This window comes from Mixophyes fleayi, chromosome 3 (assembly GCF_038048845.1).
Source record: "Mixophyes fleayi isolate aMixFle1 chromosome 3, aMixFle1.hap1, whole genome shotgun sequence".
Classification (NCBI taxonomy): domain Eukaryota; kingdom Metazoa; phylum Chordata; class Amphibia; order Anura; family Limnodynastidae; genus Mixophyes; species Mixophyes fleayi.
Window position 1 is genome coordinate 35,118,074 of NC_134404.1, and position 22,666 is coordinate 35,140,739.

Here is a 22,666-nt window from a genome sequence, read left to right on the forward strand (position 1 = left end):
GAGAGTCTGGAAAAAAACGATGCAGAAAAGTATGTTCTGGTCGTGTTAATAAGCGAGGTGTCAGAGTGTTCCCTGGATTAGGAGGACAGAGTGACATTTAGGTGGTACATAATGGCCGCCTGCCTTGTAATTACACTCTACGCTGGAAACCTTTCTCTAGAATGGGCTGCAGCTGGCATTTAGAGTCTTGTATGTTATAGTGTGCCTGTAAAAGAAGCACAAAGCAACACAGGTTTAAAAAAACATTACAAATAAAACATTAATAAACACAGCAAAATTTGGAGGAGGGCATGCTCAGGGGTGCAGAGCCTTGGGAGAGTGAACCAGCATTGTCATGCAGTGGTGGTGCATACACACACACACACACATATATATATATATATATATATATATATATATATATATATATATGAACTGAATTAATTAATGATGTCTTCTTGAATTAGAGATCCTTTATCAGAACTTAAGCCTAACATGTTTTCAAACGAACAAGCACTGGGGAACACAGTACCATTGCTGCAAACACTATAACTGCTTCCACTAAATGCTGATAGGTAGAGCAGAGGTAGGCAACCTGTAGTAGCCTCTGGCTGTCAGGGCATGCTGGGAGTTGTGGTTTAATAACAGATGGAGGACTACAGGTTGCCTATGCCGGGTGTTCAGCAACACAGGTCATTATGTAGAGCATAGCTATGCGCACAGGATGCACCCTGGCACTACCTAATGCAGTGTTGGCTGAACCACGGCTCTAAATGTGGCTCCTGAAACATGTTACAGGGGGGGGCCTGGTAGGGACACAGAGCCGTCGACTTTCACGTCTTGTGACATCCTCTGCACAACATTGGGAGGTCACAGTGTAACAGATTATCCAATCAGGTGAGGAGAGAGTGTAATGTGCTCTCCCTCCTTACTCTGCATGGCTCCAATGGTTACGGTAAGTGGGGAAGTGTGAGAGATCTGTAAGGGGCATGTGGTGAAATCTGATGGCATTTAGAGAAGACTGATGGCATGTGGGGAGGCTGATGAGCATGAAGAGACGTCTGATGGGCATATGGGGAGGCTGATGGGCATGAGGAGATGTCTAATGGGCATGTGGGGAGGCTGATGGGCATGAGATGTCTGATGGGCATGTAACTAGCATGTGAAGAAGTATGAGGGATATGTTGGCCATTTATAACTTTTTTTTTGTATCCCCACTTCAACAGTTTCCTCCACAGTAACTGTGGATGCGGAACGTTCCTGCCCTGGGCACAGCAGCGAGGTAGAGCTGTGCTGATTTGATGATTATTGTGAACATTTGTCCATTTTCTTTAACCCCCTTAGGCGATGCTTGTCATCCCCCACCCGCAAGAGTATCCCACTCTATATTTTAATGACTGAACACGATAATGAAATGTGCCACGCACGCCCATGACACAGAGTATGTTGTTCCCCACATGTTGCTTAACATTTATAGGGAAATAAATGTAATGTATGATTGACCTTTCTACTGGGAAATCCCTAAATATTATAAGAAATAAAGTTATTATACAATTATAGCTTTCTGGGTACCAGTACACACTTTACAAGCGGCGCTGTGGCGAAATTACCATTGGTGCAGCAGGTACCATGTATTGAGGCCCATGGAGATAATGGGGCCCTCTACATCGCACCGGGGCCCACAGCTCGCTAGTTCCACTTCTGCTCCTGATGAATGGGCCGGAGGGGTGTTTGTGGTGCCATTCACCTAACCACCCATCGCACCGCCGCGGGGGGCCAGGTGACTGGAAAATAACTATGTTCCCCACCGTGGGGGTTAACATTTGGACCATACTGTTCCCAGGCATGACCCCTTATACCCGGGGTGGCCAGAGGTTGTATATTCATTGGGAGTTCAATGATGACACCCTCTGCGCTCCCGGCACCATACTGCTGTTGCGGGGGAGAAGATGACCCCCTCCTTCCTGTGCGGCGCTGGCCGGGAGTGAGGATCCGCGCTCCTGAGCAAGACTGTGCGACTCTCTGCTCCAGAGTGCGCATGCCTCTGTGCCACACAATGGGCAACGGGTGGTTCTGCGGAGTCATGGCTGCGCTCTGGTGCCCGGCTGCATCAGGAAGTGGGCGGGAGGGGGAAGCCAGAAGATAGTTCACACCGCTATTGAGGCAGGAGGAGGCAGCCGTGCCTGAGATCGCAACATTCTCCACAAGATGGCTGCCCAAGTTGGGTGGTGAACCTCTTTAGAAACTGGCAGAAGGCGCGCCCATTCTTTTCAGGCTGGATATCACTCGGGGTGTCAGGGGGGGTTAATGAGGAAGGCAAATAGAAAAGGGAGGATTGTGACAGGACGGACCAGCTGGGCTTGCGTTGCCACCGTCCCCTTTCTTTATACCAATTGCGTCCCTATAAACACAGTAGGAGGGGCCTGCTGCCATCACTAGACTCCTTCAACGGTACCTAGAACTGCTTCCTTCTGGGTAACGCTCGCTGCTAGTGTATCCAGGGGCGCCGAGGGGGATGGAGTGGGTACAAATTACTGAGGCCCGGGCGGCTTGGGGCGCCTGGCCCGGCAGTCTAGTATTTTTTATTAAAAAAATAAAAATTCTACAAGCAGGTGGCACTAACGCGCACCCGCGAATTGAAGGTGTGGGTAATGTTAAAGGGGGAGGGAGGGAGCGACCCCAGTATCCGGACAGTGTGTGACATCACACACTGTCCCAGCAGCAGGGAGGACAAGGAGGAGGAGTTTCTACCCAACTTAGGTAAGTGAGCTGGGTTGGGGTTGTGGGGGGCGTTATGATGTGTCTTCTGGGGGGGGCATATGGATTTGTCTGGAGGGGTTAGGATGTGTCTGAGGGGGTTAGGATTTGTCTGGAGGGGTTGTAATGTGGCTGTGACGATGGCGTAATGTTTCTTTGGCGGTCGCGTGGTGTGGCTAGGGGGGTGGTGTGATGTGACTGGGGGGTGGCATGTTAAATGTTATGTTTTATTATAATGTATGTCTTATATATTGCATGCTATCCTGTCTTATTGAGATAGGAAGCCTAAAAGCAAGTCTAATTACCACCTCCTGTGCCTTCAGACTAAAGGATGTGTTGGACACTCACACATCAAAAGACATAGTTAGCCTTGGGGACTTCCTTTAGAAAAGTTGCAAAAAAACAAGCTTCCTCCAACATGACATATTACCTCAGAAAGCAATGCATTTCCAATACAGAAGTACAACACAATATAAAAAAATGTGTACATTTGCAATGATATACAGCAGTGCACTGCAACCCTAATTAAAATGAATATCTACAATAAGTTATTTCTACATGATGGAGCGCCAGGGAAATTTAGATAAAGTACTTTAGGAAAAAGCGGTTCACACCGACGGAAAATCCTGGGACAAGGAGGGCTGGCTAAAACAAAAACAAAGCAAAAAAACAGGGAATGAAAATAAGTATGGAAGAGTAAACTCCTAGGGGAAGAAGCGTGATGTACAGTAACTAAACGGGCACTAAATTAGTAAATTAGTAGCTTCGGGGGCGAGGGGAGGTGGGTGTTTTAGGAGGTAGAGGAGGCAAAAAAAAGGCAGCTTGTGCGGAAAAGAGTAAGGGGATGAAGGAAGGAAGTAACCAAGGGAAAACAGAGTGACTTAGTGGTTAGCAGGGTGGCTTAGTGGTTATTACTTCTGCCTCAAGCACTGCGGTCATGAGTCCGATTCCTGACCATATGTGGAGTTTGTATGTTCTCCCGGTATTTGTGTGGGTTTCCTGCAGGTGCTCTGGTTTCTTCCCACAATCTAAAAACATTCTAGTAGGTTAATTGGCTGCTATCAAACTGACCCTAGTCTGTCTTTGTGTGTGTATGTTAGGCTGTAAGCTCCAATGGGGCAGGGACTGATGTGAGTGAGTTCTCTGTACAGCGCTGCAGAATTAGTGGCGCTATATAAATAAATAAATGATAATAAATGATGATCAAATAAAGATGAGGAAAGACAGAGACACTACAGGAGAAAGACACAAGAGCAAAACCAAAGAAACAGTATGATCACAAAATAATGAAAATAATGATCCTTCAAAACACTGGTGCTGCTTGAAAGTGAAAAGAGGGAAAGGGTCACTGGGGGAAGCATATACAAACACCTACACCACTCCCCCAGGATCCTATTGGCTGGAGTATGCAGTGGGCTTAACCACTAGTAGGTAAGTGTATGACTCGTCACAAACGAGATGCGTTTATCATCGTTCGCCTTATGGCCTTACTGGTCAAAATGTGTAATATTATTTACTTTGTGAGGCTCTATGTGCCTCATGCCTCAGTGATGTCACTAATTCCTTTGGAACCGATTGGCCGCAATCACCTGTATATTGGTACAGCTAACAAACTGACTGCTTCTGCTGTGTTTTGGTGATGGTGTTGGTTAAATTAATATTTTATAAATATTTAGCAAAACGATAGAGTTCCTTCATCTATATAACAAAAATATCCACCTATGGTATATTTGACATAGGACAAAAAGCTGAAATCATAAAGTACAGTATGTCAGTTATACATTCTGTGACATCACTGGCCATAACCTAATGTGTATTCAGACTGTATATTGAATAGGTTTATGTATTAACACTTCAGACTGTTTTTCCGGTGTTTTATTTAGCCCCATAGTACACAGGTTTTGTTGTACATTATTGTAATATAGTGGTTTTATGATAAAAGGGAATATAACAAGGTATGTTGAGTCTCCTGAAATTGAAGCTGTACACATTGGTCTCCAGGTCTTTATCTTAGATATGCTGGACTTGGACAGATAATCCAAGACGGGAACGATCATCTCTGGTAGATCCACTTTGGTCTTTCTGTGCATCACATACTAGCATTCCTTCAACATTAGCTTTGACCGTGATATAGAGAATAAATGTGATACATCTATTTATAGTCTGAATGAGTATAATATGTTTTACAGATTTATAGATTTGGCCTCATATCCAATATTCTATTTCTAGACAATAAATTGATTGTGACGGGTTAATTACAACCAATTCTCCAGTTCTTGCCCATCTTACAGAGCTGTCGGTAATCACATTCGGCCGGTGTCCGCTCTGCGTGTTTAGATGTTGTTTATTTCTGCTGCTTACACATCCTCACCGACATATTATGATCGTTTCCATGAGTCTCTGAGCAGTGTGTGCCTGGCAGTGATGGCGCTGCACACTTCAATAGCTACATACAGTTTGCGTGTTACAAATGTAACCCCTTTCTCACCGGTGGTGCTGGTGTAAGTACACACTACTGTTAGTTTGCACGTCTGTAATAGTGCACCTACCTTCTAGCTTGGACACTCTTCAACCCACTACACAAGCTTGTCAGTTTTCAATAAAATCCAACAGTACCTCAATGCTGTTACCCAGAGCTGACACTTAATAACCTTGGGGACAAAATTCCGTATTCCATCCACTCTCAAGTACTCACCATTCTAGTGGCTTTCTTTCCTGAATTCCAACTATAAAGTACTTTACACGTCCCTTTAATGTCCCATACTCCTCAATGCCTCCGGACTTTTAATTGGATGGTTTAGGATCTCAGTTATCAGAACTCTACACCCTGCTGAGACTGGTTTAGTAGTTTCAGGCTTGGTGCACCATAAGTCCCTGGATTCTCAATCTCTCTGCACTACCTCATGGTTCTCATTAAGCTCCCTCAGAACTCTTTTCAGCGTGTCATCAGACTGCCCCTCGATTATGCGCTCTCCTCACGGTTCTTCAAACCGGTCAGCCACCCAACAACGTAAAAGCTATCCCGATGCTTGAACTTGGCCTCACTCGAACCTTGCTCACTTTCCCGGTATCTTCTCAGGTCTCAGGTATGAATAGTTAAGTCACTTGCATACAGACCTCGTTCAAAAGGTCTCAGATTAGAGCTTCTATTAACAATGAAAGTCTCATGGCTTCCATCCTAAATTTCCTAAGTCGATTCCTACCCTTGGGGGCCCCATTATTAATCTTTATAAATCCTTGTGGTATGTTCTATGAAGAAATGTAAACTTCAACACCTTCTCCAATAACATCGATCTGGGATAATCCCACATGGAACTTCTTCCCTGTATAATTACCCTTAGAGGAATATAAATGATGGACCTAAATGAAGCTACAATTTTATTGATAGAGCACATTCGATATCTTTAGACTCTCTCTCTGAGAGATATGGCTCCCCCCGATCTAATATTATTTTTAATATACTCCAGTATGTTCTTTTCTTCAGTCTTTACCTAGGGTTCAAACACTTAGATGTCTTACCCCTTTAAAGCGTCTATGTTACAATCCTAATAGAAGAGGTATGATTTATATTCTCTATGATTTCGTGCTGTCACTGCTGAGCCTTTGTTGAAACATGAGCTCGTTTGGGAGAAAGACTTAGGGGCATATTCAATTAGGTTTCCAGTCCGCGGGAGCGCGCCGAAACGGGCCGCGAAGTTAGTCCATGGTACCACAATAAGATAGATTTTCGTGCGCACCCTATTGGGTTGCGCAGGAAAATCTGCATTATTGCGGTACCATATTACCATCAATACAGCACAGGTTCCGCAGTACCGCGCATTACTGCGGACTGGAAACCTAATTGAATATGCCTCTTATTGTCTCCCAGGTCTCTAGGCTTCCACCTCCACCTTAAATAAGGAAGAGTTATATAAAATGTATACCAGAACCTTGTACCTACTTGATTACATCAAATATTTCCAGCTACACCTCTCTTGTACTGGCAGGGGTGCGGACACAGAGATTTCATCCATATCTGGTGGCATTGCCCCAAGATTTCAACGTTTTGGAGGGAAATAGATGAAATGCTTGAATAGATATTAGAGATTACATTTTTACTTTTCTTCCCGATCTCTTTTATGCCAACGTCCATCCGTCCATGCTGCTCTTCTACAAGTCTACGCAGTCAAGTCCCAACATCCGTTAATCTATGCCATTCTTCTACAAATCTGCACAGTCACTAGTCCCAATGTCCGTCCATCCACACTGTTCTTCTACAAGCCTACACAGTCCAGTCCCAACATCTGTCTGTTCATGTTATTCTTCTACAAGTCCACGGAGTCACGTCCCAACATCCGCCTGTCCACGCTGTTCTTCTGCATGTCTATGCGGTCACGTCCTTCCGTCCGTCCACGCTGTTCTTCTACAAGTCTATGCAGTTATGTTCCAACGTCGGTTCGTGCATGCTGTTCTACTACAAGTCTACACAGGCATGTCCCAACATCCGTCCGTCCATGCTGTTCTTCTACAAGTCTATGTGGTCACGTGCCAACGTCCGTCCGTCCACGCTGTTCTTCTAGAAGTCTACGCAGTGAAGTCCCAACATCTGTCTGTTCATGTTGTTCTTCTACAAGTCCACGAAGTCACGTCCCAACGTCCATCCGTCCACGCTGTTCTACTACAAAGTCTACACAGTCAGTTCCCAACATCGGTCTGTCCATGCTGTTCTTCTACAAATCTACGCAGGAATGTCCCATACATCTGTCAGTCCACGCTGTTCTTCTACAGGTCTGCGCAGTCACGTCCCAACATCCGTCCGTCCATTCTGTTCTTCTACAAGTCTATGCGGTCACGTCTCAAAGTCTGTCCGTCCACGCTGTTCTTCTACAAGCCTACACAGTCCAGTCCCAACATCTGTCTGTTCATGTTCTTCTTCTACAAGTCCACGGAGTCACGTCCCATGGTCCATCCGTCCACGCTGTTCTACTACAAAGTTTACACAGTCAGGTCCTAACATCTGTCTGTCCATGCTGTTCTTCTACAAGTCTACCCAGTCCCGTCCCAACGCCCGTCCATGTTGTTCCACTACTTAGAATTCGCAGTCAGGTCCCAACGTCCGTCCGTCCATGTTGTTCTTCTACAAGTCTACACAGTCAGGTCCCAACGTCTGTCCATCCATGTTGTTCTACAAGTCTACTCAGTCACGTCCCAACATCCATCTGTCCACGCTGTTCTTCTACAAGTCTACACAGTCAGGTCCCAACGTCCGTCCATCCACGTTGTTCTTCTACAAGTCTACACAGTCACGTCCCAACATTCGCCTGTCCACGCTGTTCTTCTACAAGTCTATGCAGTCACGTCCCAACATCCGCCTGTCCACGCTGTTCTTCTGCATGTCTATGCGGTCACGTCCTTCCGTCCGTCCACGCTGTTCATCTACAAATCGGCACAGTCACGTCTCAATGTCTGTCCGTCCACACTGTTCTTCTACAAGCTTACACAGTCACGTCCCAACATCTGTCTGTTCATGCTGTTCTTCTACAAGTCTACGCAGTCACGTCCCAACGCCGGTCTGTGCACACAGTTCTACTACAAAGTCCTCGCAGTCAGGTCACAACGTCCGTCCATCCACGCTGTTCTTCTACAAGTCTATGCAGTCATGTCCCAATGTCGGTTCATGCATGTTGTTCTACAAGTCTACACAGGCATGTCCCAACATCCGTCCGTCCATGCTGTTCTTCTACAAGTCTATGTGGTCACGTGCCAACGTCCGTCCACGCTGTTCTTCTACAAGTCTACGCAGTCAAGTCCCAACATCTGTCTGTTCATGTTGTTCTTCTACAAGTCCACAAAGTCACGTCCCAACGTCCATCCGTCCACGCTGTTCTACTACAAAGTCTACACAGTCAGTTCCCAACATCTGTCTGTCCATGCTGTTCTTCTACAAGTCTATGCAGGCACGTCCCATACATCTGTCCGTCCACGCTGTTCTTCTGCAGGTCTGCGCAGTCACATCCCAACGTCTGCCTGTCCACGCTGTTCTTCTACAAGTCTATGCGGTCACGTCTCAAAGTCTGTCCGTCCACGCTGTTCTTCTACAAGCCTACACAGTCCGATCCCAACATCTGTCTGTTCATGTTCTTCTTCTACAAGTCCACGGAGTCATGTCCCAACGTCCATCCGTCCAAGCTGTTTTACAACAAAGTTTACACAGTCAGGTCCCAACATCTGTCTGTCTATGCTGTTCTTCTACAAGTCTACACAGTCACGTCCCAACATCCGTCCGTCCACGCTGTTCTTCTGCAGGTCTGCGCAGTCACGTCCAAACACTGGTCCGTCCACGCTGTTCTTCTGCAGGTCTGCACAGTCCCGTCTCAATGTCTGTCAGTCCACACTGTTCTTCTACAAGCCTACACAGTCCGGTCCCAACATCTGTCTGTTCATGGTGTTCTTCTACAAGTCTACGCAGTCACGTCCCAACGCCCGAACGTGCACACAGTTCTACAACAAAGTCCTTGCAGTCAGGTCCCAACATCCGTCCATCCACGCTGTTCTTCTACAAGTCTATGCAGTCACGTTCCAATGGCGGTTCGTGCATGCTGTTCTTCTACAAGTCTACACAGGCACGTCCCAACATCCGTCCATCCACGCTGTTCTTCTACAAGTCTATGTGGTCACGTGCCAATGTCCGTCCGTCCACGCTGATCTTCTATAAGTCTACACAGTCAGTTCCCAACATCTGTCAGTCCACGCTGTTCTTCTACAGGTCTGCGCAGTCACGTCCCAACATCCGTCCGTCCATGCTGTTCTTCTGCAGGTCTGTGCAGTCACGTCCAAACACTGGTCCGTCCACGCTGTTCTTCTGCAGGTCTGCACAGTCACGTCCCAAAATATGTCCGTCCACGCTGTTCTTCTGCAGGTCTGCGCAGTCACATCCCAACATCTGTCCGTCCACGCTGTTCTTCTGCAGGTCTGTGCAGTCACATCCCAACATCTGCCTGTCCACGCTGTTCTTCTACAAGTCTATGCGGTCACGTCTCAAAGTCAGTCTGTCCACTCTGTTCTTCTACAAGCCTACACAGTCCGTTCCCAACATCTGTCTGTTCATGTTCTTTTTCTACAAGTCCACGGAGTCACGTCCCAACGTCCATCCGTCCACGCTGTTCTACTACAAAGTCTGCACAGTCACATCCCAACATCTGCCTGTCCACGCTGTTCTTCTACAAGTCTATGCGGTCACGTCTCAAAGTCAGTCTGTCCACTCTGTTCTTTTACAAGCCTACATAGTCCGGTCCCAACATCTGTCTCTTCATGTTGCTCTTCTACAAGTCTACGCAGTCACGTCCCAACGTCCATCCATCCACGCTGTTCTACTACAAAGTCTACACAGTTAGGTCCCAACGTCCGTCCATCCATGCTGTACTTCTACAAGTCTACACAGCAGGTCCCAATGTCCATCCATCCACGCTGTTCTTCTACAAGTCTACGCAGTCACGTCCCAACATCTGTTTGTTCATGCCGTTCTTCTACAAGCCTACGCAGGCACGTCCCAACATCCGTCCGTCCCCGCTGTTCTTCTACAAGTCTATGCGGTCACGTGCCAACGTCCGTCTGTCCATGCTGTTCTTCTACAAGTCTACGCAGTCAAGTCCCAACATTCGTTCATCTATGCCGTTCTTCTACAAATCTGCCAGTCACTAGTCCCAATGTCCGTCCATCCACACTGTTCTTCTACAAGCCTACACAGTCCAGTCCCAGCATCTGTCTGTCCATGCTGTTCTTCTACAAGTCTACGCAGTCAAGTCCCAACATCTGTCTGTTCATGTTGTTCTTCTACAAGTTGTCACTCACCGGACTGTGAGTGCTTCTTCCCGGACATTTAGGAACCGTGGTCGTCCTCCATCCTGAGGGACTGCGCATGCGCAGCCCTTTCCATACCTCCAGTGTATGTTCCTTTAACTAAATTGGCAGATCAGGCAACCTCCCTATATTAAGCACCTGTGGTCAACACCACGTTGCCTGATCTTGGAGTCTCATTCCCCATGAGTCTCTGAAGGTGTTCCTGTGTTTCCTCGTTTATTCAGCCCAGCTGATTCCTGTGGTTTCCAAACCACTTCTACCTCTGTGGTTTCCAAACCACTTCTACTACTGTGGTTTCCATACCACTTCTACCATCTACTGTATCATCGTGACTGTGAGCTGATTCCTATCCGCTGCCTCCGTGCACTACAGTCTTCTAATCACTTCAACTCTACCATGTATCATTGGGACTGTTAGCTGATGCCTATCCGCTGCCTCCGTGCACTACAGTCTTTCATTCACATCCACTCACCTGTTCATGATTGTGACTGCCAGCTGATTCCTATCCGCTGCCTCCGTGCACTACAGTCTTCCATCCACATCCACTCACCTGTTCATCATCGTGACTGTTAGCTGATTCCTATCCGCTGCCTCCGTGCATTACAGTCTTCAACCTGCAACTCGTCTGTGTTTCATCATCGTGACTGTTAGCTGATTCCTATCCGCTGCCTCCGTGCACTACAGTCTTCAACCTGCAACTCGTCTGTGTTTCATCATCGTGACTGTTAGCTGATTCCTATCCGCTGCCTCCGTGCACTACAGTCTTCAACCTGCAACTCGTCTGTGTTTCATCATCGTGACTGTTAGCTGATTCCTATCCGCTGCCACCGTGCACTACAGTCTTCAACCTGCAACCCGTCTGTGTTTCATCGTGACTGTTTGGCTGATTCCTATCCGCTGCCTCTGTGCGCTTCAGTCTTCAGTTCTTGTCAACTCTCCCGTGTTTCCTTGAGACTGCTGCCACTATTGCTACCCGCTCCTCTCCGTGATCAACAGTTCCAGTTCAACTCTGCTCTCCCGTGTCCCATCGTTACTGCACCTGCTGGTTGCTATTGGCTACCTCCGTGTTTCCGCAGAGACCCGCTGCTGCTACTCCTCAGCGCTACTCATCCATCTACTGCTGATTCGCTCTCCACGCTTTCCTGTGTTCCCTGCTGGTCTACCTACCTGTGCGCTGCACCTACTAGACCACCGCTTCACCCATCCAGGGACTTTGCATCCTGCCGGCCTCCTGCCGTTCAGGTATCTCTGCACTCCTGTCTGACTGCCTGCTTCTGAACCACGGTATGCATACTTCTCATTGACTGTGCTGTGTATTGCATACCTTGCTGGACTGTGTTGGTTCTCCTCTGGAGTTTGCTATCCGCTGAGTCTATTGCCATCATTGACTGTGTTATCTCGTGCTGGATTACTTCAAGAGACTTTCTATATTGGCAGTGCTGTTCAGTCATATATACATATATATTGTGCATATTACTGTGGATCAAAGTTAAGGTGCCCGTGTATATCTTGTGTTGCAGTCTCTCCCCGTGCACCTCCTCACATATATATTCAGTGGTACAACTTGCTAGTGGCAGACCACTGACCCCTGTTTCCAGTTTCACCTGTTCCAGTATCCTCTCACATAGCAGTGGTACAACTTGCTAACGCAGACCACTGACTCCCCGGATACCTCCACTTGGATTCCATTCCTTCACTCTGACAGCGGTACAACTTGCTATCCGCAGACCGCTGACTCTCATCACCTCCTCGTTTCTGTTGGACATTCCTCCTCACTATAGCAGTGGTACAACTTGCTACCGCAGACCACTGACTACCTTCACGTGTCCTTTGTCCATACAGTTCCTCGTGTATTACTACTTCCATATTGCCAGTGCTGCTAGTCATAGACTTTCCTGAGCATCTCATCATCTGCTATTTCCTGTTCCGTGATCACCCTGCTACCAGAGTACCATATTACCACCTATACTGCTCTGGTCAGCCTATCACCTGGTGATCCCTGGGTAAAGACTCCTAGTGCCCGTGACAGTAAGATCAGGCCATGACAGACCCAGATACGGAACCTACAGCCAAAGAGATGCTGCGGCATCTGGTTACCCGTATTGAGCAACAGGAAGTTCGCCAACGGCATTTACTGCGGTGTTACCAGGCGTTAGCTTCCCAAAGAACGTCCGTGCAAGATGCCACAACTACTGTTGATGCTCCTGTGCCTTCCTCCGTTTCCCCAGTGCCATCCCAGGTGTTTACGGCTTCCACGCTTCACCTGCCTACTCCGTCAAAATACGATGGAGACCCCAAAACTTGTAGGGGTTTTCTTACTCAATTCTCAGTTCATTTTGAGCTCCAGCCTCAAAATTTTTCTACCCATCGTTCCAGAGTGGCCTATCTTATTTCATTGTTTTCTGGACAAGCTCTCGCATGGGCTTCCCCTCTGTGGGAAAGAAACGATCCATTGTTACAGGATAGTGCCGAATTTATTTCCACGTTCCGAAGTGTATTCGATGAACCAGGTCGTGTTATTTCCGCTGCATCCAGCATTCTCCGTCTTCGCCAAGGATCTCGCACTGTGGCTCAGTACGTCATTCAATTTAGGATCTTAGCCTCTGAACTTCAATGGAACACTGAAGCATTAATTGCCGCCTTCTGGCAGGGGCTTTCCGATAAAATTAAAAACGCACTGACTTCACAAGAACTACCCTCCTCTTTAGAAGATTTGATCTCTCTTTGCCATCGTGTAGACCTGAGGTTTCGTGAAAGAGAACCTGAGAAAACGACTTCGGTCAAAACACCTCTTCTCTCAAATCCTCAATTTCACCCAGCTTCATCTCCGGTGATACCCATGGAGATAGGTCGCTCCAAATTAACTTTAGAGGAGAGGGACCGAAGAATAAAGAATAGACTTTGTATCTATTGTGCCGATTCTACGCATATGCTCAATTCTTGTCCCAGGAAATGCCGGGCTCTAACCAATACTGGGGAGATAAGGTTAGGGTTCCTGGAGTCCTCTCCATCGTCTATGAAATCTAAAGTCTGCGCTTTTGATGTTACGATTTCCGTTGCTACCAAATCCTTTGAGTCACAGGCATTGATTGATTCCGGAGCAGCAGGAAATTTCATTTCTAAATCACTAGTGAATCAATGGTCCCTACCAGTGATTACTTTAAAAACACCCATTACTGTGACGGCTATAGATGGATCACGTCTCATCAATGGTCTCATCACCCAGAGTACGTCTCCAGTAACTCTTCAGATTGGTGTACTACACCATGAAGAAATTTCGTTTTTAATTCTTCCTGTTACGACAAGTCCGATTGTCTTAGGCCTTCCATGGCTTCAATGTCATTCTCCCCAGATTGACTGGCACACTTCTCAAGTTACATCGTGGGGATCTGAATGTCATCATCGTTGTCTCTCTCAAGTGGTTTCATTCAAAAGACAGCATTCGTCTATTCCACCAGGTCCTCCTCCACAGGATCCTTTATCTACGGATCTGTGCGATAAGGTTCAGTCTGAACGCCTTCCTCCTCATCGGGCGTTCGTGACGTCATCGGACGTTGAAGATGGATCTCAGGAGTCATCTTCAAAAAGTCAAGGGCTGGTGGTTCACGGTCACCATCCGTCTTTTCCGGAATTTCCTGCCCTCCCTCCCACCCAAGTTCCTGCTGTGGAGACTGCTTGTCAGACCTTCAAAAATATCTGGTCTCAGGTCAAAACCTGTTCAAAGAAGACATCTAACAAATATAAGTCTTTCGCAGATAAGAAGAGGCGGGCTATTCCACCACTAAAAATTGGAGATCGTGTCTGGTTATCTACCAAAAATATTCGTTTGAAGGTCCCATCTATGAAATTCGCCCCTCGTTTTATTGGTCCATATAGGATCATTCAAATAATCAATCCAGTATGTGTTAAACTTCTTCTTCCTAAGAATCTCCGTTTTTCCAATGCCTTCCATGTGTCTTTACTCAAACCTCTTATCATCAACCGTTTCTCAACTCCTCCCTCAGCTCCGCAGCCAGTTCAAGTTCATCAGGAGGAGGATTTCGAAATTACTGAGGTACTAGACGCAAAAATTTCGCGAGGAGTACTCCGTTTCCTCGTTCATTGGAAGGGCTTTGGTCCTGAAGAGCGTTCATGGATCAAAGCTGAAGATCTTAATGCTCCTGCCCTTCTGAAGAAGTTTTATTCCAAAAATCCGGACAAGCCCGGTTCCAGGCGTTCTGTGCCCACCTTTAAAAGGGGGGGTACTGTCACTCACCGGACTGTGAGTGCTTCTTCCCGGACATTTAGGAACCGTGGTCGTCCTCCATCCTGAGGGACTGCGCATGCGCAGCCCTTTCCATACCTCCAGTGTATGTTCCTTTAACTAAATTGGCAGATCAGGCAACCTCCCTATATTAAGCACCTGTGGTCAACACCACGTTGCCTGATCTTGGAGTCTCATTCCCCATGAGTCTCTGAAGGTGTTCCTGTGTTTCCTCGTTTATTCAGCCCAGCTGATTCCTGTGGTTTCCAAACCACTTCTACCTCTGTGGTTTCCAAACCACTTCTACTACTGTGGTTCCCATACCACTTCTACCATCTACTGTATCATCGTGACTGTGAGCTGATTCCTATCCGCTGCCTCCGTGCACTACAGTCTTCTAATCACTTCAACTCTACCATGTATCATTGGGACTGTTAGCTGATGCCTATCCGCTGCCTCCGTGCACTACAGTCTTTCATTCACATCCACTCACCTGTTCATGATTGTGACTGCCAGCTGATTCCTATCCGCTGCCTCCGTGCACTACAGTCTTCCATCCACATCCACTCACCTGTTCATCATCGTGACTGTTAGCTGATTCCTATCCGCTGCCTCCGTGCACTACAGTCTTCAACCTGCAACTCGTCTGTGTTTCATCATCGTGACTGTTAGCTGATTCCTATCCGCTGCCTCCGTGCACTACAGTCTTCAACCTGCAACTCGTCTGTGTTTCATCATCGTGACTGTTAGCTGATTCCTATCCGCTGCCTCCGTGCACTACAGTCTTCAACCTGCAACTCGTCTGTGTTTCATCATCGTGACTGTTAGCTGATTCCTATCCGCTGCCACCGTGCACTACAGTCTTCAACCTGCAACCCGTCTGTGTTTCATCGTGACTGTTTGGCTGATTCCTATCCGCTGCCTCTGTGCGCTTCAGTCTTCAGTTCTTGTCAACTCTCCCGTGTTTCCTTGAGACTGCTGCCACTATTGCTACCCGCTCCTCTCCGTGATCAACAGTTCCAGTTCAACTCTGCTCTCCCGTGTCCCATCGTTACTGCACCTGCTGGTTGCTATTGGCTACCTCCGTGTTTCCGCAGAGACCCGCTGCTGCTACTCCTCAGCGCTACTCATCCATCTACTGCTGATTCGCTCTCCACGCTTTCCTGTGTTCCCTGCTGGTCTACCTACCTGTGCGCTGCACCTACTAGACCACCGCTTCACCCATCCAGGGACTTTGCATCCTGCCGGCCTCCTGCCGTTCAGGTATCTCTGCACTCCTGTCTGACTGCCTGCTTCTGAACCACGGTATGCATACTTCTCATTGACTGTGCTGTGTATTGCATACCTTGCTGGACTGTGTTGGTTCTCCTCTGGAGTTTGCTATCCGCTGAGTCTATTGCCATCATTGACTGTGTTATCTCGTGCTGGATTACTTCAAGAGACTTTCTATATTGGCAGTGCTGTTCAGTCATATATACATATATATTGTGCATATTACTGTGGATCAAAGTTAAGGTGCCCGTGTATATCTTGTGTTGCAGTCTCTCCCCGTGCACCTCCTCACATATATATTCAGTGGTACAACTTGCTAGTGGCAGACCACTGACCCCTGTTTCCAGTTTCACCTGTTCCAGTATCCTCTCACATAGCAGTGGTACAACTTGCTAACGCAGACCACTGACTCCCCGGATACCTCCACTTGGATTCCATTCCTTCACTCTGACAGCGGTACAACTTGCTATCCGCAGACCGCTGACTCTCATCACCTCCTCGTTTCTGTTGGACATTCCTCCTCACTATAGCAGTGGTACAACTTGCTACCGCAGACCACTGACTACCTTCACGTGTCCTTTGTCCATACAGTTCCTCGTGTATTACTACTTCCATATTGCCAGTGCTGCTAGTCATAGACTTTCCTGAGCATCTCATCATCTGCTATTTCCTGTTCCGTGATCACCCTGCTATCAGAGTACCATATTACCACCTATACTGCTCTGGTCAGCCTATCACCTGGTGATCCCTGGGTAAAGACTCCTAGTGCCCGTGACACAAGTCCACGGAGTCACGTCCCAATGTCCATACGTCCACGCTGTTCTACTACGAAGTCTACACAGTCAGTTTCCAACATCTGTCTGTCCATGCTGTTCTTCTACAAATCTATGCAGGCACGTCCCATACATCTGTCCGTCCATGCTGTTCTTCTGAAGGTCTGCGCAGTCACGTCCCAACATCCATCCGTCCACGCTGTTCTTCTGCAGGTCTGCGCAGTCACATCCCAACGTCTGCCTGTCCACGCTGTTCTTCTACAAGCCTACACAGTCCGGTCCCAACATCTGTCTGTTCATGTTCTTCTTCTACAAGTCCACGGAATCACGTCCCAAGGTCCATCAGTCCACGCTGTTCTACTACAAGGTCTACACAATCAGTTCCCAACATCTGTCTGTCCATTCTGTTCTTCTAGAAGTCTATGCAGGCACATCCCAACATCTGTCCGTCCACGCTGTTCTTCTGCAGGTCTGCGCAGTCACGTCCCAAGGTCCATCCGTCCACGCTGTTCTTCTGCAGGTCTGCGCAGTCACATCCAAACACTGGTCCATCCACGCTGTTCTTCTACAGGTCTGCGCAGTCACATCCCAACGTCTGCCTGTCCACGCTGTTCTTCTACAAGTCTATGCAGTCACGTCCCAACGTCCATCCGTGCACACTGTTCTACATGTCTATGGGGTCTCGTCCTTCCGTCCGTCCACGCTGTTCTGCTACAAATCTGCACAGTCACGTCTCAATGTCTGTCCGTCCACACTGTTCTTCTACAAGCCTACACAGTCCGGTCCCAACATCTGTCTGTTCATGGTGTTCTTCTACAAGTCTACGCAGTCACGTCACAACGCCGTCCGTGCACACTGTTCTACTACAAAGTCCTTGCAGTCAGGTCCCAACATCCGTCCGTCCACGCTGTTCTTCTACAAGTCTATGTGGTCACGTGCCAATGTCCGTCTGTCCACGCTGATATTCTATAAGTCTACGCAGTCAAGTCTCAACATCTGTCTGTTCATGTTGTTCTTCTACAAGTCCACGGAGTCACGTTCCAACGTCCATCCGTCCACGCTGTTCTACTACAAAGTCTACACAGCCAGTTCCCAACATCTGTCTGTCCATGCTGTTCTTCTACAAGTCTATGCAGGCACATCCCAACATCTGTCCGTCCACGCTGTTCTTCTGCAGGTCTGCACAGTCACGTCCCAACATCTGTCCGTCCACGCTGTTCTTCTGCAGGTCTGCGCAGTCACGTCCCAACATCTGTCCTTCTACGCTGTTCTTCTGCAGGTCTGTGCAGGCACATCCCAACGTCTGCCTGTCCACGTTGTTCTTCTACAAGTCTATGCGGTCACGTCTCAAAGTCAGTCCATCCACTCTGTTCTTCTAAAAGCCTACACAGTCCGTTCCCAACATCTGTCTGTTCATGTTCTTCTTCTACAAGTCCACGGAGTCACGTCCCAACGTCCATCGTCCACGCTGTTCTACTACAAAGTCTACACAGTCAGGTCTCAACATCTGCCTGTCCATGCTGTTCTTCTACAAGTCTACGCAGTCACGACCCAACATCCATTCATGTATGTGGTTCTTCTACAAATCTGCACAGTCACTAGTCTCAATGTCCGTCCATCCACAGTGTTCTTTTCCAAGCCTACACAGTCCGGTCCCAACATCTGTCTGTTCATGTTGCTCTTCTACAAGTCCACGGAGTCACGTCCCAACGTCCATCCATCCACGCTGTTCTACTACAAAGTCTACACAGTTAGGTCCCAAGGTCCGTCCATCCATGCTGTTCTTCTACAAGTCTACACAGTCAGGTCTCAATGTCCGTCCATCCACAGTGTTCTTCTACAGGTCTACGCAGTCACGTCCCAACATCTGTTCGTCCACGCCGTTCTTCTACAAGTCTACGCAGTCATGTCCCAACGTCCGTCCATTCATGCTGTTCTTCTACAAGTCTATGCAGTCACGTCCCAACATCCGTCCGTCCACGCTGTTCTTCTGCAGGTCTGCGCAGTTACGTCCCAACACTGGTCCGTCCACGCTGTTCTTCTGCAGGTCTGCGCAGTCACGTCCCAACGCACGTCCGTGCACACACTTCTACTACAATGTCCTTGCAGTCAGGTTCCAACATCCGTCCATCCACGCTGTACTTCTACAAGTCTATGCAGTCATGTCCCAACAGCGGTTCGTGCATGCTGTTCTTCTACAAGTCTACACAGGCACGTCCCAACATCTGTCCGTCCACGCTGTTCTTCTACAAGTCTACACAGTCAGGTCTCAACGTCCGTCCATCCACGCTGTTCTTCTACAAGTCTACGCAGTCACGTCCCAACACCTGTTCGTCCACGCCGTTCTTCTACAAGTCTACGCAGTCATGTCCCAACGTCCGTCCATCCATGCTGTTCTTCTTCAAGTCTCTTCTTCAGTCACATCCCAACATCTGTTCGTCCGCGCCGTTCTTCTACAAGTCTACGCAGGCACGTCCCAACATCCATCCATCCACGCTGTTCTTCTGCAGGTCTGCGCAGTCACGTCCCAACATTGGTCCGTCCACGCTGTTCTTCTGCAGGTGTGCGCATTCACACCCCAACGTCTGCCTGTCCACGCTGTTCTTCTACAAGTCTATGCAGTCACGTCCCAACGTCCGTCCGTCCACGCTGATCTTCTATAAGTCTACGCAGTCATGTCCCAACATCTGTCTGTTCATGTTGTTCTTCTGCAAGTCCACGGAGTCACGTCCCAACGTCCATCCGTCCATGCTGTTCTACTACAAAGTCTACACAGTCAGTTCCCAACATCTGTCTGTCCATGCTGTTCTTCTACAAGTCTATGCAGGCACATCCCAACACCTTTCCATCCACGCTGTTCTTCTGCAGGTCTGCGCAGTCACGTCCCAACATCTGTCCGTCCACGCTGTTCTCCTGCAGGTCTGTGCAGTAGTGTCCCAACATCTGTCTGTTGATGTTGTTCTTCTACAAGTCCACGGAGTCACGTCCCAACGTCCATCCTTCCACGCTGTTCTACTACAAAGTCTACACAGTCAGTTCCCAACATCTGTCTGTCCATGCTGTTGTTCTACAAGCCTACACAGTCCAGTCCCAGCATCTGTCTGTCCATGCTGTTCTTCTACAAGTCTACGCAGGCACGTCCCAACATCTGTCCGTCCACGCTGTTCTTCTGCAGGTCTGGGCAGTCACGTCCCAACATCTGTCCGTCCACACTGTTCTTTTACAAGTCTTTGCGGTCACGTCTCAAAGTCTGTCCGTCCACGCTGTTCTTCTACAAGCCTACACAGTCCGGTCCCAACATCTGTCTGTCCGTGCTGTTCTTCTACAAGTATACGTAGTCACGTCCCAATGCCCGTCCGTCCATGCTGTTCCACTACTTATTATTCGCAGTCAGGTCCCAACGTCCGTCCATGCTGTTCTTCAACAAGTCTACACAGTCAGGTCTCAACGTCCGTCCATCCACGCTGTTCTTCTACAAGTCTACGCAGTCACGTCCCAACATTTGTTCATCCACGCCTTTCTTCTACAAGTCTACGCAGTCATGTCCCAACGTCCGTCCATCCCCACTGTTCTTCTACAAGTCTATGCAGTCACGTCCCAACATCTGTTCGTCCGCGCCGTTCTTCTACAAGTCTACGCAGGCACGTCCCAACATCCGTCCATCCACGCTGTTCTTCTGCAGTCTGCGCAGTCACGTCCCAACATTGGTCCGTCCATGCTGTTCTTCTGCAGGTCTGTGCATTCACACCCCAACGTCTGCCTGTCCGCGCTGTTCTTCTACAAGTCTATACAGTCACGTCCCAACGTCCGTCCGTCCACGCTGTTCTTCTACAAGCCTACACAGTCCAGTCCCAACATCTGTCTGTTGATGTTGTTCTTCTACAAGTCCATGGAGTCACGTCCCAACGTCCATCCGTCCATGCTGTTCTACTACAAAGTCTACACAGTCCGGTCCCAACATCTGTCTGTCCATGCTGTTCTTCTACAAGTCTACGCAGTCACGTCCCAACGCCCATCCATCCATGCTGTTCCACTACTAAGTATTCGCAGTCATGTCCCAACGTCCGTCCATCCACCCTGTTCTTCTACAAGTCTACGCAGTCAGGTCCCAGCGTCCGTCCATCCATGCCGTTCTTCTACAAGTCTATGCAGTCACCTTGCACCTGTGAAGTAAAAATATCATCAATGTATCAGATGTAATAACACTGTACATAAAACATTTGTGACTACTGTGGGCTGTGTAACACAATGTGTGTGACTCTCTAGACCTAAGTTGTCAGCTGAAACAATGTCATTGTCAGGAACCCCTCCAGCCAATACAACAAAACCCGGAATCTGCTCCGAAAGTCTGGTGTTCACTGGAGCCCCTAGTGGTGGGGACAGACTTGGCTGCAGACAGACAGAGGGTCGTGAGATGTGTACTGACTGGGGAGAACCCAGGGATATTGTGAAATAGCATACAGCGGTGGTGAAGTCCAGGCAAAAAGGTCAGGGCTGGCAGCAAACAACAAATCCAGGAAACAGGCAGAGATCGAGGTCACAGGCAATACAGCAGAGTCCAGTACACGGTCCAAGGTCATACACAGCAAGATCAATCCAAAGGCACAGAAGGGGAACTGAGCAGGGAGCAGGTAAGTATACACAGAGCAGGAACTGAGCAGGGAGCAGGTAAGTATACACAGAGCAGGAACTATAACCAGCAGTGAGGCCCAGTCCTCACTGCCTTAAATACTATGATGGACAAATCAGAAAGGAGGAGGACAGGGCTGACAATGAGTCTCAGGAGGCTGCTAATTAATTACTAGCTGGGAACTAACATAGGTAATAAGATAACCAGGAAGCATGTATAAAAATATAAATGAACCAGTTTAAATAATATGAGAGCTCCCCCTGGAGTTGGAGAATGTCACTACACCCACCTGCATCTATGCAACAAGGATAATCCCAAAGAATAAAACCACAGCATAGAAATAGAGCACGCGCCCGGCTACTAGATCACGCCAGGATGTGGCGTACCACCGCGGCTCGTGACAGTCATGTGATATTCCTGTAGTTATATGCTATATAGGAAATTAAAACACCCCTCTGAGGGGTGAGAAACATATACTAATATGGATATCATAAAGATTATTGGTGTGGCCAAGACACAGCCAAGAAACTCCTCCAAGAGAAGGGGATAAAATGAGAAATATTGACTCATAGATTGACTATAGGATCTGTATGCTGCTATACATGTATGGATCTCTATATAATGACATTTACCCTCATAGTATTATATAATACATCCAGTCTGTCTGCATTACAATGTGCCTCCTAAACATGATTATATACAGAACACTTTTCTCCCACACTTCATACAATAACATTACACTGCGGAATTGCCATCCTTTACATCTCTGCTGCTGCAGCTCTATAAGCAATGTAACTTGTAGGAGAGTGGACATTTTACTTACCTTTACAATTCTGTTCTTTGGTGTTTATTGGGGGACACAGACACAATTGGGTTTAGATTTATGAGTTACGGCCCTTTAAGAGTAAACCTCACCACCCCATAATCCCTTGCAGCTTTTGCACGTATTCAGTTTACCACTAACAAATTCCAGGCAATCATTAGCCAAGACAGAAGTTAGTGCCCACTAACAAGCCTTGGAGAAAGGGATTTAACACTAAGTAAAACATCCTTTTCTCTCCTACCGCCAGTTGGGGTCACAGACACATGGGTATGTCCCAAAGGCACCCAGAATGGGTGAGAATTAATGCTTACAGAGAAAACAGCCCGGAGGACCTTGCAGCCAAAGGTAGT